Source organism: Castor canadensis, chromosome 11 (assembly GCF_047511655.1).
Source record: "Castor canadensis chromosome 11, mCasCan1.hap1v2, whole genome shotgun sequence".
NCBI classification, from domain to species: domain Eukaryota; kingdom Metazoa; phylum Chordata; class Mammalia; order Rodentia; family Castoridae; genus Castor; species Castor canadensis.
Window position 1 is genome coordinate 117052510 of NC_133396.1, and position 14287 is coordinate 117066796.

At 39.3% G+C, this 14287-nt stretch overlaps 1 protein-coding gene across 18 annotated transcripts in view; it reads left to right on the top strand.

Annotated features, from left to right (window-relative positions):
• Nucleotides 1-433: 433 nt before the first annotated feature.
• The window catches only part of Esrrg (estrogen related receptor gamma), a 556652-nt gene continuing 542798 nt past the window's right edge, over nt 434-14287 (top strand). For 6 of the 18 annotated variants that reach the window (XM_074048304.1, XM_074048303.1, XM_074048314.1 and 3 more), the window contains exon 1: nt 441-572. The gene's annotated coding sequence lies outside the window, so the exon portion shown is untranslated. Of the gene's footprint in view, nt 573-694; nt 855-10884; nt 11316-14287 lie in introns of those variants that run through there. The other 12 variants (XM_074048310.1, XM_074048311.1, XM_074048318.1 and 9 more) reach the window with 5 other exon arrangements.

Below are 14287 nucleotides of genomic sequence, written 5' to 3' on the forward strand. Positions count from 1 at the left end.
AAATTTATTTTGCCCAGGCGGGGATTGGCGACGGTCAAAAGGGAGCAGTTGGCACTGAATGTCACCCTGAAGGTAAAATGAAAGACAAAAGATGAACGCATGCATGCTTTCCTTTTGCAGCGGGCTGCGGCGGCGGCGGCGGCAGGAGCAGCAGGATTTAAAGGGGAAAAAAAAAATCACACGCATGTACACACATCTATACACACCCAGAGGCGTCAATTATGCAAACGCAATAATGCGATCAAATCATGACTGTGCCGGGAAAAAAAATTTTTTTTTTTTTAGAAAAAATATAGAGAGATTTATTATTTTTTTTTTTTTAGAAAAAGAGAGAGAGAGAGAGAGGAGAGAGAGAAACGCATGCAAACAGAAACGTGCACATACCACGTAACCACCCGAGGAGAACCTGGAAGCCTCTCTCTTCTTCTGCCAAGTTATCATTGAGAAAACAGACAGGCATCATGACGTCCTGGGTCACAGGGAGTGCGGACCGACGCTACCAAGAGAAAAGGGAGGCGCCTCTGCGCTCCGGCTAGCCGCGGGCGCCCCTCTGCCCCTCGCAGCCCGGCTCGGTGAGTGCACAGCCGCTCGGGACGCGGACCCCGGGGGCCAGGCCGGGCCCGCGCCTGCGGGGACAGCGCAGGGGGCCGTGCCCTTGCCATCGGCGGGCCGGCCAGCACCCCCTCGCCTGCTGAGGTCGCGGGAGCCCAGTTTTAAAGGAGGCGTGTGTAAGATGTGCAATGTTCCTGCATGGGGGTTTTGTAGACTTTCATAGCCAAAGAAACCGGCTTCGGCTTCTTTAAAATCCCCGACGACTCACCTGATTAACCGGCTGCAGTTCTGAGCCTGCCAAGGTAACTGCTCCAAATAAATCCTTATCAACATCTGGAGACAGACATTTGCATCTGGGGCTTTCTTTATTTGCAGTCCTGGTTGAAATCTATATTGCTACCCCCTTCTCCCCCCCACCCCCTTCACTTGCTTATAGAGTCTCTTGGAGAAGACGAAGAAGAAGGAAAAAAAAAAAGCAGCCCCTTCCTCAATAACACAACCATAAGTAGTACCCACCTCTTGTAGACTCGCCTGACCATGACTGCAAAACTGTCAGGTGTGTGCAAGAGACACAGAGAAAATCCTAATTGCAATTAGATTTCTTCTTTCAACACCCCTCCCATCCCCCTTCCTGGTTAGAGACTTGTGTGCTTGGTAAAGTGGTAAAGTGAGGGCAGAGTTAGAGCACCCCAAACTGGGAGGGCTTAGGGGCCAAGGGGACACGGGGTAGGGGTCGTGTATGAGAGGGTGGTGCCAGGAGTTCAGGATTGCTGTCAAGGGCTGGAAAATCCCGGTGATTGCTGCTGCTGTAGTCCTAGGTGTCTCCCTCCTGTCCTCTATGCTTCTTCCCTGCTGTCTCCCCAACCCTTTCACCTTCCGGGAGGGAGTCTCTGAAGTTGAGCAGAGGTCACCCGGCCATGCTTTAAGTGTTTCAAACCACCTACTCTCTTCTGCCCCTAAAGTCTGTCAGAGCGTCTGCAGGAGAGAGTTCCGTGTTGGGCACCCCCCACCCCCCAGTCTGCTGATGGGAGATTGTCAGAGAAAGACACAGAGGGCAAAGCTCCCCTCCTCCCCTCCTCTTCCCTTCCGGCAACCTTTTCCTAGCTGTACCCCCTCCCCCTTTCCGAATCTTAATGAGCGATTCTGGAAGAGTTCTTAGGGCCTGGCGAATGCCCCGCGTGCTTCAGTGCTGTGGAATGGTTATGTATGTGTTTATTTATTGTGCTTGCTTCGGTTACGTTGTGAATTACCACATGGGTCTGCTGATGCTAGGGAAGCACGTTTGGTATGTTTGTGTTGTAGTATCATTACAGTGGCCATGCAGTAAGACACAGACACACAGAGAAAGGAAATGAGTTGGCTAAAGTAAGCCAGAGGTCAAGGTTAAAAAGAGCATCCTCTACTCCCTCTCCCTTATCACCTCTCTCTCCACCCCCCCAAAAAGAAAGAAATTCTCAGCATGTGGGTTAAGAGAAGCTGTTAGGTTCACATATGACTTCCCACTACTTTCAAAACACTCCTGCTTAATACTTAAAAGTCAAGATCAAGAGAACTGCGGATGTTGTGAAGTGTGTTTCAGAAAAGCTGGTCTAGTTTTAAAGAGAAAACTCTCCTTTGTTTTCTCACGCTGCCCAAAGACCAAATAGGGGAGTGTGTTTGGAAAATGCCCAAATTCAGAAGCAGCAGGCAAGAGGAAAATGTCAGAAATGTCTTAGAGAGGAAGGCAGGGAATGGGATTGGGGCATGTTCAGGGTTCCTTTTTTTTTTTTTTTTTTTCCTGCTGTCCAGTAGATGTGATGTTAGCAAAATGAGTTAACCAACCTGAGAAACAGTTCTGTCATTGTGGAAAAGAGAGGGAAATTTGAACATTTCTCAAATCTGAGCTGAGGAATGGCTGACAGAAAGAAGAAGCTTGATCTGATGAAGTGATATTGATGAGGGTTCTTTTCCTTCTAATGTGATCAACTGCATAATAAAACAGGCTTGGTGATCTTTTATATATAGATTTGTCTGTGAAGCATGGTCTTGTTATTTTTACTAAAGCAGATTCTCACAACTCTAAAACTTGAGTCACATAGAATTAAGTGTGTGTATATTGAGAATGGTATCACATTGCACATCAAACTGTCCATTGACTGTGGTGATCAATGTAGATAGAAGATGATTCCTTTTCTTTAATAAATCAAAATAGTATTTAAGTCTTTGCTCATGATATGTACTAAAACCTGCAGGTCTTCTTTAACCAGAATTGCCTGGGGAGCCAAGGGAGCTTCTGATGGGTGGTGTTTTCACAAAATTGAGCACATCAATCGATAATGTTTCCATGTGTGTGCTGCTCAATTTATTCTGTACATCCTTTCCAGAAATTAAAAGGTTACCAAGGGAGAACCATGTTCCCATCGCCAACTGAGCATTACTTATTACTGCAATATTAAGTGATCTTCAAGATATTTTATCTTTTATTTTGGGTTGTGATTTGAATCAGCAAGTGAATGGCAGTGTAGCAAGATAAGGTATAACTAACCCCACAGACAGCTGAAGGGCTCCTAGGAAAGGTTGCTTTTAAAAAAAAGTAGCTGGGGCTGTTCTTAGTAACCTTGTTTGCAGGGACATTTCAGTTGCAGCTAGAATTTTAGCAAGAGCCTGCCAGAGGTAATGGGCTTATGTTTGAAATAGATCCTAAGTGTCTCTTTTTGCTCCTGTGCAGACATGCTATGCACCTTAGCCCAACACTCCAGGCAAAAGTTTCCTGATGGTTTATGGCGTTTTCTAATACAGACAAATCCCTGGATTAGCGTGTCACAGAAAAGGGGGTTATTTATGAGTTTCTTCTCTTGTTTACATGTGTCCAATGACTAGTTTTTTTTTTTTTAATGTTTTGTATGCTTGAGTCTGTTAAAAGAAAACAAATCATTTTTTAGGAGGCTAAAGATTCATTTGTAAACTGACCTATGAAATTAGTTTCAATCAGCCATTAGAGATATTCTCATTCTAGTGAAGCAACTTTATGATATAAAACAGACATTTTCTATTTGTTTCAAAATTGTGGAAAACTCTTGGAATTGCAAGATTTTGAGGGAAATGCCAAAAGCCACATTAATGAAGAAAAACACGGTTGAGATACTTTTGAATAATAGATAGGATATGTAATGGTCAACCACAAGATAAAATTTTTACACAGTATTTTTATGGCTTTAAATCGGCTGCATTGTAAACTAAGCTTACTACACTATTATGTCATTATACTTTTCAATTATTTAACATTTCTGGCCAAGCTATCTTCTGTGGTCTTTTTCTGCACACACAGAAATGATATGTACAATTGTAATTGCTTGTTGTGAGAGTAAGGATTTTGCTATGGAACGAGGTTTAATTTTAACTTCTGGGGACAAACATGAAGATGTGTAGAGGAAAAAGAATTCTATGAAAATAGCCTGAGCTCTATGAAATACGGAGCGCTACAGCTTGAAATGTCCCTAATATAGTTGAGTTATTCTCACTAAGAAACCTTGACAGTATCTGCCTTCTAGGTACTGTGCATTCGGAAATACTGTATCTCCATTTAAATGTAGGCCTTCCATTTTCTCCAGGGAGCTGTTGGTGAACCTTTCAGTTGAACCACTGCTATGAGAAAATCAACTGAAATTTTCTCCCTGAACAATAGAATCTCTGATCTTTGAAATAGTGATTACCAAGTGTCATAATATTACGATTTCTTATTCATTTTAAATATCTTCCTAAAGTCAAAATAATGTACTGGGGCCTCTTGTGCAAACAAAGACTTCTTCTCTTGTCACTGTGTTGTCAGTTGGTTAGAGCCGTGAGATACCATGGCTTCACAATTTGGTTTTTAGGTTGGCATTGCCATTCCTGGAGAGTTTCAGAATCAACAAGGAATTAGGAAAAAGTTCTGTGAGTTCGCATGCTGGCAGGTGGTCGTGGCGTACTGTGGGAGAGTTTAAGGGTCTTTCTCTAGAACAGTCTGCTTTAGATTATTTTGAGCCTAATTTAAAATAACACTTCCTATGGACTCGGTGATTGAAGCTAAGAAGGAGAGCCAGAGCCTGAGTGTCTTTCTTTTAAGAAATAATTGCACAAGGTCTCACAGTCTTTTGAAATAGATTGTTAATACACACACAGGACTGTAGTCCTGGAATCACCTCAGATTCAGGAAATTAGAAAAATCCTTGAAAATCTTTGAATGAAAATTCCTGACATTATGGTTCTGATAACAAGTCCTGAGAAAATGCAAACTCTGTGTGCCTTTTATCCCTTAGATAAGGGAGTTTCCTTTGTCTTGGAGCATGTATTCAACCCTTGTCACTTCCAGTTGTGAAAGCCCACCTCCTCCCTACTTACCTCCTGCATTGCACCTCCCAGTGTCCCTCACACAGGCACACCATGCATGGTATTAATTGCTCGTTTGTAACATTACACTTGATAGCACCTGTAGGGGTGGAGAAAGCATCGTTGATAATTTTGAATTAAGCTGTATTTCTGCTAGGAAGGATTCTACTTCATTTAAACAAGGTAATGATCACAGATGCCACAACAAAAGGGTTGAATGTGTTTGGAATCCCTGTGATAAAATGCAGGACACTGGAGATTCAAAGATATTTACTTATGGACACTTATAGCTGTTTCAAATGGCACATCTGCTGAAAATAACCTGGATACTACTCTAAAAAGGATGCTAACTAATGAGCTTGCTTATTTTACTTCCTTTATACAAACAAATTATTTTATTACTTTGGAAAATATGTATGTCTGACAGTGATTTTTGAGTGTTGTAAAGATTCAAATTCAGAATGCCATTATATAAAGCGTAGTAAAATTTTGTATTTTTATTCCAATCGATGTTTAGATGGTAGAATAAACAACATTTCAAGATATCTATGTTACCAGAGTGGCTCATTTAAATTTGGTCTCATTCTAAGATATATTAGATTAATAAGGCTGATTTAATGACCAATATAATTTATATTCACAAATGCCTATCTTTTATTAACGCAATTATAGATTGTGAAGCAAATTTCCATGTATGTTAAATACTAACAACAAGAATAACTAACATTTGTATAGTGAGTTACAGTTTACAACCATACATTATCCATAAGCTGTTCTTTGGAAGAATATTTATTGCCCTTCCTTAAGAAGGCAATCACTTTTTACAATGTACACATCATATGAAAATAGATGCTCTTCCTTCCCTCCCTTCTTCTTTCCCTTTTCTTCTTCCTTCTCTTCCTTTTTCTTCTTTTCTCCCTTAATGGGAAAAATAATCTAATGACCTTTTATTGAGGGTGGAACATCTATGTATAATTGCTCGTCACGTTTCTGTTGAAATAGGAGATAAAATAAGTAATCCCACATGATTTTTGGAATATATCTTCTGCTCACCAGTGTTCTTGAGGAAAATGTAAGGTTGCAGAAATCATTTCATGCCCTGTATGTTTTCAAACATAAATCAGGAAAATTGTTAGCAAGTTATAGCTCTTCTTAGAGACTATAGCTATTTTGCTATAGTAAACACAGGCTATATATTTCCCCAAATTATTATGTGTAGAGAGAAATCCAAAGTTATCTATTTAGATGAGCAGTTTCATTCAGTTATTAGAAATTCATTTTCTATTTAGTATGAACATTTATTTTCTGAAAATTGCAGAATCAGGACATAATTCCTGATGATCTTTTGAGCCAATCCCCATCAGAGTTAGAAATCTGCTCTTTATAGCTAATGTGTATAGGACTGAATGTTGGTCTTCAGCTAAAGGTCAGTCACAGTGATACTAAGCAGACAGTAGAATGACATGGTTACCCACTTCTTCAGAGAACAATAGCGAACCTTTGCATCTTCATTTCCAAAATGGAGGAGGTTCACTAGATGGTCTCCAACTTACTTTGCCCCTAAGTTCTGAATTAAGTGATTAATAATGCATCAACCAATTAATGATACTCTAATTTATTTCTATTCTACATACTAATTACTTACTTATGTATGGCCTTATGCCATGACGGAAAAAACTAGTATGTAGAGAAGCAACTGAGCTCAGATTCAGTGGTTTGGAATGAAAGCCTTATGATATTTAGACAGTCAGGTTTGCACTCAGATTTTTCCTTTGCAGATTAATTATCAGATATTCAAAACACACATTTTTCCTACAGAAAACAATCTTGCTGATTACTTTCCCAAGCTAGATCATAAAAGCCTGTTCCTACTTACTGGAGTGAAATATTGTATTATCAGTGATGAACAAAATGTAAAGAACAGTTCTATTATGATACAAGTGATAAACATAGCAAAAAGGCAGTGAAATGGAATGGTAGTTCATTACTTATCTAGAGCAGAAGGGTTGATGTTTAAAAGTCTGCACTCGTAGTTGGACGTTGAAAAGATATATGGAAATTATTGAAGTGAAGCTAAAAGGGGTGTTTAGAAACTTTCAGGATTTTTAGAAACTGGTTGTAAAATAGATGGTCTTTCTTTCTCTTAAAATAGTGAAACAGTAGCACTGCTGCTAAGTTTATCAACTGTGATAAAATTTGTGTTTTGTCACCCAAATTCATTGAAAGTGGAAGCGAGGAGAAATGAAGGTAAAAAAATGTATTATTCGGATACATTGGCCAAGATGTGAGAGAAGAAAAGGTCGAAGGTAAAAGAGATTTTTTTTTTGATTGTTGTTTGTTTTTTGGGGTGTGTATGTGTATGTGTGTAAAAAATGGTCTGGTCTACATTTAACTGAGCTATTGGTTGTAAAGCCAAAAGGACAAAGAGGAAAACTAAAATGTGTAAATCCTCCTTGAAGGGAAGGTAGAGTATGTTGTGTGGAAAAACTTTAGAATTAGGTTTCAGCTTCTCATCCCAAAATTTCTTCTGGGCCACTTCTGCCTACATTATGTTGAGAAATTCATTCTCTGAACCTTTCTCCTCTGTAAACCTGTGACTAATGAAAACATTTGCTTCTCAAGATGGTTGTGAAAGTTGTGAGAGACTCTTGGGTAGAAAATATTGATAAACTATGAAGCTTTAGCTCTGGTGGGACGCAAGAGTCATTGGGTCAGCCCACTCTGTGCTGACCAGGTCTGGCAATTTTGAGAGTTTATTTTACTCTGGATTGCTTTGCTTGGGACATTTCTTGCCCATTGTGGAACAGGGAGTGTGGTGGGCACTTTTCATATTACTCTATTTAGGGAAAAAGGAGGAAATACTGTGCAGATGGGCCTTTGAAGTGGAAGCCATTCACAGGCTGTTGACTCTAACATAGGCAACACCAGCGCTTGAGCATATTAACTTTCCTATACATGGCCACTGCTTACGTAAACAAGTGAATGATTTTTGGAAATAAAAACAATGCATTCAGTAATAGTTTTGTCTCAAACACTGCTTGCCTTTTGCACTTTTGCCATGACTTTGATATTAATCTAAATTTCTTGCATTTCTGTGAAGGCTAAAGGAATCATTGTTTAGCAGTAAATACTTACAAAGAATGATATAAATTCCATTTGAAAAAAGATTTCCAAGATACGACGGAACTAAGGATATAAGACATCAGTCGAATTCCAAGTTCTAGGTCTGATTGTATGTGATTCTAGGAATTGTATATTATTCACCGATAAATTCCTAGCCAAATTTTCCATTAGAAATGAACTATTACTTCATTGCATGCAATGAAGAGTCTCATACTACCTTGAGGAAAGTAGTATATCAACAACTATTCAAGAAATTTGGTCTAGACAATATGTTTTAAAAACTAGATCCCAAAATTCTGCTTGGATTCTCTCTGAAATTAGTGTGTGCTCTACTCTACTCTAAGCATTACTCACAGAACTCTATACTTTTCATTCTGTTACACACAAAAACAGGGTGAACCTACAAATCAAAAGATGTCTTGGGATCAAGTTTAAAGTCTATATTTAGTCATTTTTACCAAAACCCAGCATGTTCTCAATGTATAGAATGTGTACTGTACAAATGAAGAAAATAAAATTTGGGGGACTTAATTGTGAGTCAGTGTTAAAAGCTTGAATGTGCATGTGAATCTTTATAAGTAATTGAAGACTTAGATGGTGTGAGGACTCCAAACCACCATTTATTGAAGGTTCTGGCTTCCTATGCTCATAGGTGGTACAAGTCAATCCAGCTTGAGTTTCTTTTCCATTTAGGATAATTTATTGAACATGTAATATATTTAACATGATGTTAGGTCTGTTAGTGACTACAAAGAAATTTGAAGATATAGCCTTTCTGTGTTTAAGAGCCTCATACTACCTTGAGGAAAGTACAGTATATGTGCATGAAATTGTTAAGATAACAGTATGGAGAGCTTTGGGTCTAGTTCTGTGGTAGAGCTTAGGTCTAGCATGTGTGAAGCCTGGGTGCTATCCCCAACAGTATGAAAAAAAACAACCTCAAAAAAGATAAGTACAACATAGAACTGTATAAACTATTTAGTGCTAATGTTTACTCATACAGATACATTAAATGCTGCATGCTAATTCATATAGATACATTAAATAGTACCTGGGAGAATCAGAGAGCTTGATTAACATTAAGGGTGCAATTTACTAGCTGTGTGATCTCTTTAAGATGTGGTTTTCTAGCCAGGCACCAGTGACTCCTACCGGTAATCCTAGCTACTTGGGAGGCTGAAGTGGGGAACACTGAGGTTTGAGGCCAGCCAAGGCAAATAATTTGAGAGAGACCCCCCATCTCCAAAATAACCAAAGCAAAATGGACTGGAGGTGTGGCTAAAGTGGTGGAGTGTCTGCTTTGCAAGCACAAAGTCCTGAGTTCAAATACCCCAGTCCCACCAAAAAAAAACCCAAAAAACAAACAAAAAAAAGATGTAGTTTTCCCATTTAAAAATTGGGCTTACTTTCATTTATTTCATAAAATAAAATTGTTGTAAGAGTCAAATGAGGTAGGTTTTTTTTTGTTTTGTTTGTTTTGGTTTTTTTTTTTTTTGGTGGTGCTAAGAATGGAATCCAGACCCTCATATGTGCTTGGTAAGCAATCTAACACCAAGCCATGTTCCCCAGCCCATGTCAGAGCATTTGAAAGTGTTTTTATGCTTACAATAGAGATTACATAGATTACAGGAGGAGAGGAAGGGAGACCTAACACTTGTGGACCTGCTCTTGAGGGTAGGCACCATGTCTTAATTGACTCAGAGCCTCCAGAGTCTCGAAATTTGTCTTGATCTGAGAGGAGGCTCAGTAAATGTTTGTGAATGCATGCATGCCAGGCACTTTGGTCAGTCCTCAACATATATTGTCCCTTACATCTTTTTAAAAAGTGATACATAGATTATCTTCATGTCACAGCTGAAGATACAGAAGTTTGGAGATTTTAAACTACTCACAACCTGGTGCAGGTAGACTGGTAGAGTCAGGGTAGGAAGTTACATCTATCTGGCTTCAAAATCACAGTTTATTTATTACATGATTTAGGCTTTCAAAGGTAAAGGATTATCATCATTCAGGAACAAGTATGGCCTCAAAGGAATTGCTTTGGATAGCTCACCAGTTGCCCAGGCACTAGCTCCTGGACCTGACTTTAGACAAGGAGAATAGGCCCTGAGCCATCTGACACATTTCATATGGCCTCTGTGAAGTTGCCAGTTGTGATTTCTGCCCTTTGAAGTGAAATGCATGATAGTGGAATAAAATGCCCCATGATAGACGATATGGACTTGTCATAGGGCAGAAGAGAAGGGAAGGGCTATGAGGAGCACACAGATAATAAAGTTGTCAACCCGTGACTTGGGTTAAGTTTGTGGTCGCCATTGGAAGCCCTGCCCCCATCTCTGTCTCTTATGTTCCTTTCACTGGAGTTTTCCTCCTCTTCCATATGAAGGATGATAACAAAGGTCATTCTCCTGACCAGCACTTGCCATCTTCTTCATGGCCTGTCTGCTCTTGGTATCTTCATTGTTTCACTGTGGTAGAAAGTCTCTTGAGTGATGTTCTGTAAATGCCTTGATTTATAATGAACAACGATGAAATGGTCCTGACAACACAGTCTTTTTTAAACTCTGGCCTCTGAATTGAGAGGCACAGTGCATGGTATACCCATTGTATACCATTTTCCCTTTGGTTTATTTTTGAGGAACATCAGAGGAACCTTACATCCAAAGGTTTATATAAGAAACAGAGGGAGATGCACTTTGTACATTGGGATTCATTGTTACTGTTCTGTTGACATATAGTACATGGTAGGTCAGGGCAGCAGAGACAAAAATCACATTTAAGAGAAGTCCAGGGAATGCCTTCCACTCTTGCCCAAGTCCAGACTGTGACATTGTTTGGTTTCCCGGGTACCGCGTTAACATACTGGCATGAACCTCAGCGGCAGCAGACAATTTCCACCCTCCTCCCTGACCTGTGGTGAGTCTGCTGGGTTGAATTGTGTGAAGTTGTCAAAGGTTGCTCTGCTCTCCAGCACTTGGCACTGGCCCTGCTGAAATGTGATGCCATTGGTTTTCAGTAAAGGTTCCTTTCTGCAGGGCTGCAAACACAGATCAGCTGTTACTGTGTATACACAACCAGAGAGCAAATCTACCAGCACATTTCAAGCAGCCTTTTTAACCCTGAGACTTTCCAAGATCTCCTCTTCACGGAGGAGGTTTCCTTCTCTGTTGTCAGATTTAGCACTGTGCTCTTGTCATCAGATCTGAGCTAGGCTCCCTGCTGCACAATAGAGAGGCATCCTTAAGACATTTGTCCTTGAAACTGCACCAAACTCTTGGAAGAACCCAGAACGTGTAAGTATGTGTGATTTAGGCAGCAATAGTGCAGGGCAAAGCTACAATCAACCATTATACAATATCCGCTTAGCAGTGCAGGAGAGATTTTTTCCGACGTTATGTTACATTCATTTTCAATTCGCTCTGAAGAAACAAATCAATTCTAGTTTCTGATACAGTGACTTTGCAGTAGATGGGGTTGTAATATGTTAGCTTTAACTATTTGCTGTTCTCATTTAGCATGTAGATGTGACTTGTGGGACAATTGCTGTGGGCATTAAACTATAAAACTTCTAAATTTTTATTAGGAATTATCATTGTTGGTCATGTCCACCTTGAGAAACAAGTTAGCTTTGGGGGAATGTTTTTAAAGGATTAACTACATAAATTCATGGACAATGGAATGAGTTTATACTGCGCTCCCTTTCCATAAAACATATTAGTTTGCAGTTTTAATTTACTCAGGAAGAGCGTTCCTCTGAGGTTTTGTCTTAATTGAATCCTACTCAATGCTGTATGTTTGGTATTTTACTGTCTTGTGTGTATCTGTTTAAGTTACTTTGTGGGGATTGCAGTCTGGTTAAACCTATATTTAGATTTTAAGAACATTCAGGGGGAATCAATGCTCAGGGAATTTGGGGGAGGTGGTGGGATTTGTTTGTCAAGGGTGGTCGTGTCACCCTTGAAAGCTTTTTAGTTGCACGATGTGAATGGCTGTCAGATGGAGACCACAGACTGAACACTCTAAGTCAAATCTCAGCTTGTCCACTTTTGTAACTCCAACCAATAAAAACCCCTGCCCCCTTTCTATCAATTTTTAATATGCAACAATACTTACGTTTGTAAGATTAATTTCTCTCAGATTAGGCTGATTGATAGCTGGATTGTGGTTTCTTAAGAGCTTGCTCCCTGAAACCCACAGCAAAGCTGCATTCCATTTAACTAGTGAATGTAAAAACGGGTAACCATGGATTCAGCCACCACTAACTGCCAGTGCAATGGCTTGTTGTAAACAATACAAATGAGCCAGGAGAGCAGAGGCAACCAGACATGAAATGATTTTAATAGAAATTACGGTAAAAGGTCATGTGATTTGGTATCCGCTTCTGTTCAGTTTTAAAGGGAAAGTCTTTCTTTTCTCCCTCCCCCCACCCCTTACCTATTTTTAACCAACCCAAGTAGGTATCTCTACAAACTTGGCAAGTCCCACTCTGTGTTCCCATGGAGAAGGATGACCCATGTAATTCTGGGCAAAGTGTGGTGACTTGTGGATTTTTACTGGTAAGTACCTTTATTTTGGAAACAAAAAAAGAAGACTGAGTATTTCAGGACTGCCTTTTTGAGGATCATGCTAATTGCGTACTAGAAGTTCTCAAGCCTAAGTATAAGAGGATCATTTTGTTTTAAGTGGTACAACTGCCTTTTTGCTCCCTTCCTGGATCTCTGGATTAATTTTTAACCTCGGTCTTTCTGCAAAGTGCTATGTGCTTTAGAAACAACTTCTGCAGTATGGTAATGAGTGCATGCAGCTACTGGGGAAGTGCCATGTCTCATTTCAGCATTTTCACCTACCCCGACTTTTCTGGGTTCTTATAAGGATCAGGTCTTACAGTGGTATTTTCATTTCTCTTATAGGGATGGTTTCTGTATGTGAAAATGATTGTACTCACAAATTTGCTTTCAACCAAAAAAAAATGAGTCAACTGTTAACTGTGTTCAGTGCTAACCTCATGGCTTATTTGGTGAACAGTTATCAGGTGTTCATCAAAGAAAAAACAAGAGGAAAGCTGGGTCTTGGTTCAAATTTGGAGGGTGGACCTAGTTGGATATAGTGTGCAGGAGTGAGGATGCTCACAGTTAAAGCATGCACAGGAACTTTAAGCAAAGGATTCTGATTAGGTGTGTTGTGTCTTAAGGTCAAACAGACCTGAACTGGTTATTTGGTCTACACTTCTTTCCACACACAGATGGTATAAATAATCACATCATTTTGGAGCAAAAGATAATGCTGTATTTTTATCTTATTTTCTATTGACATATAGATTGCTCACAATAGATGCACAATTATATACATGTAGATTTCCTACTGATTTGTAGAATTTCAGGTGTGTTTTTTTCTGTTATTACCATCTATGATAGAACCAATCTGTACATGAAAAATCATAATTTAGGAGCCCAACAAGTTCTAAAAGCATCAACCCCATCCATATACACTCAACTTTATCTTGCAAACTCTTTCTTCAGACTTGTGAGTGCTAAGTGTTAACATAGTACTTTTTTTCTTTATTCTTAGTGTATGTTAATTGTACAAAGGGGATTCATTGTGATCTTTCCATACATACATATGCTATACTTTGATAAAACTCACCCTCTCTATTACTCTTTCTTTTCCCCCCTTTTTAGAAACAATTTTTAAGAGATTTTATTATTCTTTTTTCATATATGCTTGTTAAGTACTTTGATCATGTTTACTCTCCATTCTCAACACAGTACTTATATTTAAGCTTCTCTTGAAAAAAATCAATCTTCTTAAGATGTTGGAATGCCTTACTCCATACTTACACTGAAAATTTCTTCAGAATGTCATGGTTAAGTTGTGATCTTATGTTTGTTTGGTGTTCTAGTACCAGCCATACTTATAAAAAATATGAAACACTAACAGTCTCAGGGTAGAATTAGAAGCACAGTGTATAGCATGGGATATGGATTAGATTCTTCATTCTTGACTGAACCATGTTTAAGATTTTAGGCAAACTGAGTGCTGGTGGTTCCCATCTGTAATCCTAACTACATAAGAGACACAGATCAGAAGGACTGATCTTTGAAGCCAGACCTGGCAAATACTTCTGAAAAATATCCAACACAAAAGAGAGCTGATGGAGTGGTTTGCTTGGCACCTGCCTAACAAGCATGAAGCCCTGAGTTCAAACCCCAGTACCACCCAAAAAAAAAAAATTAGGCAATTGACTATCTCTCCACATCCTTACTGT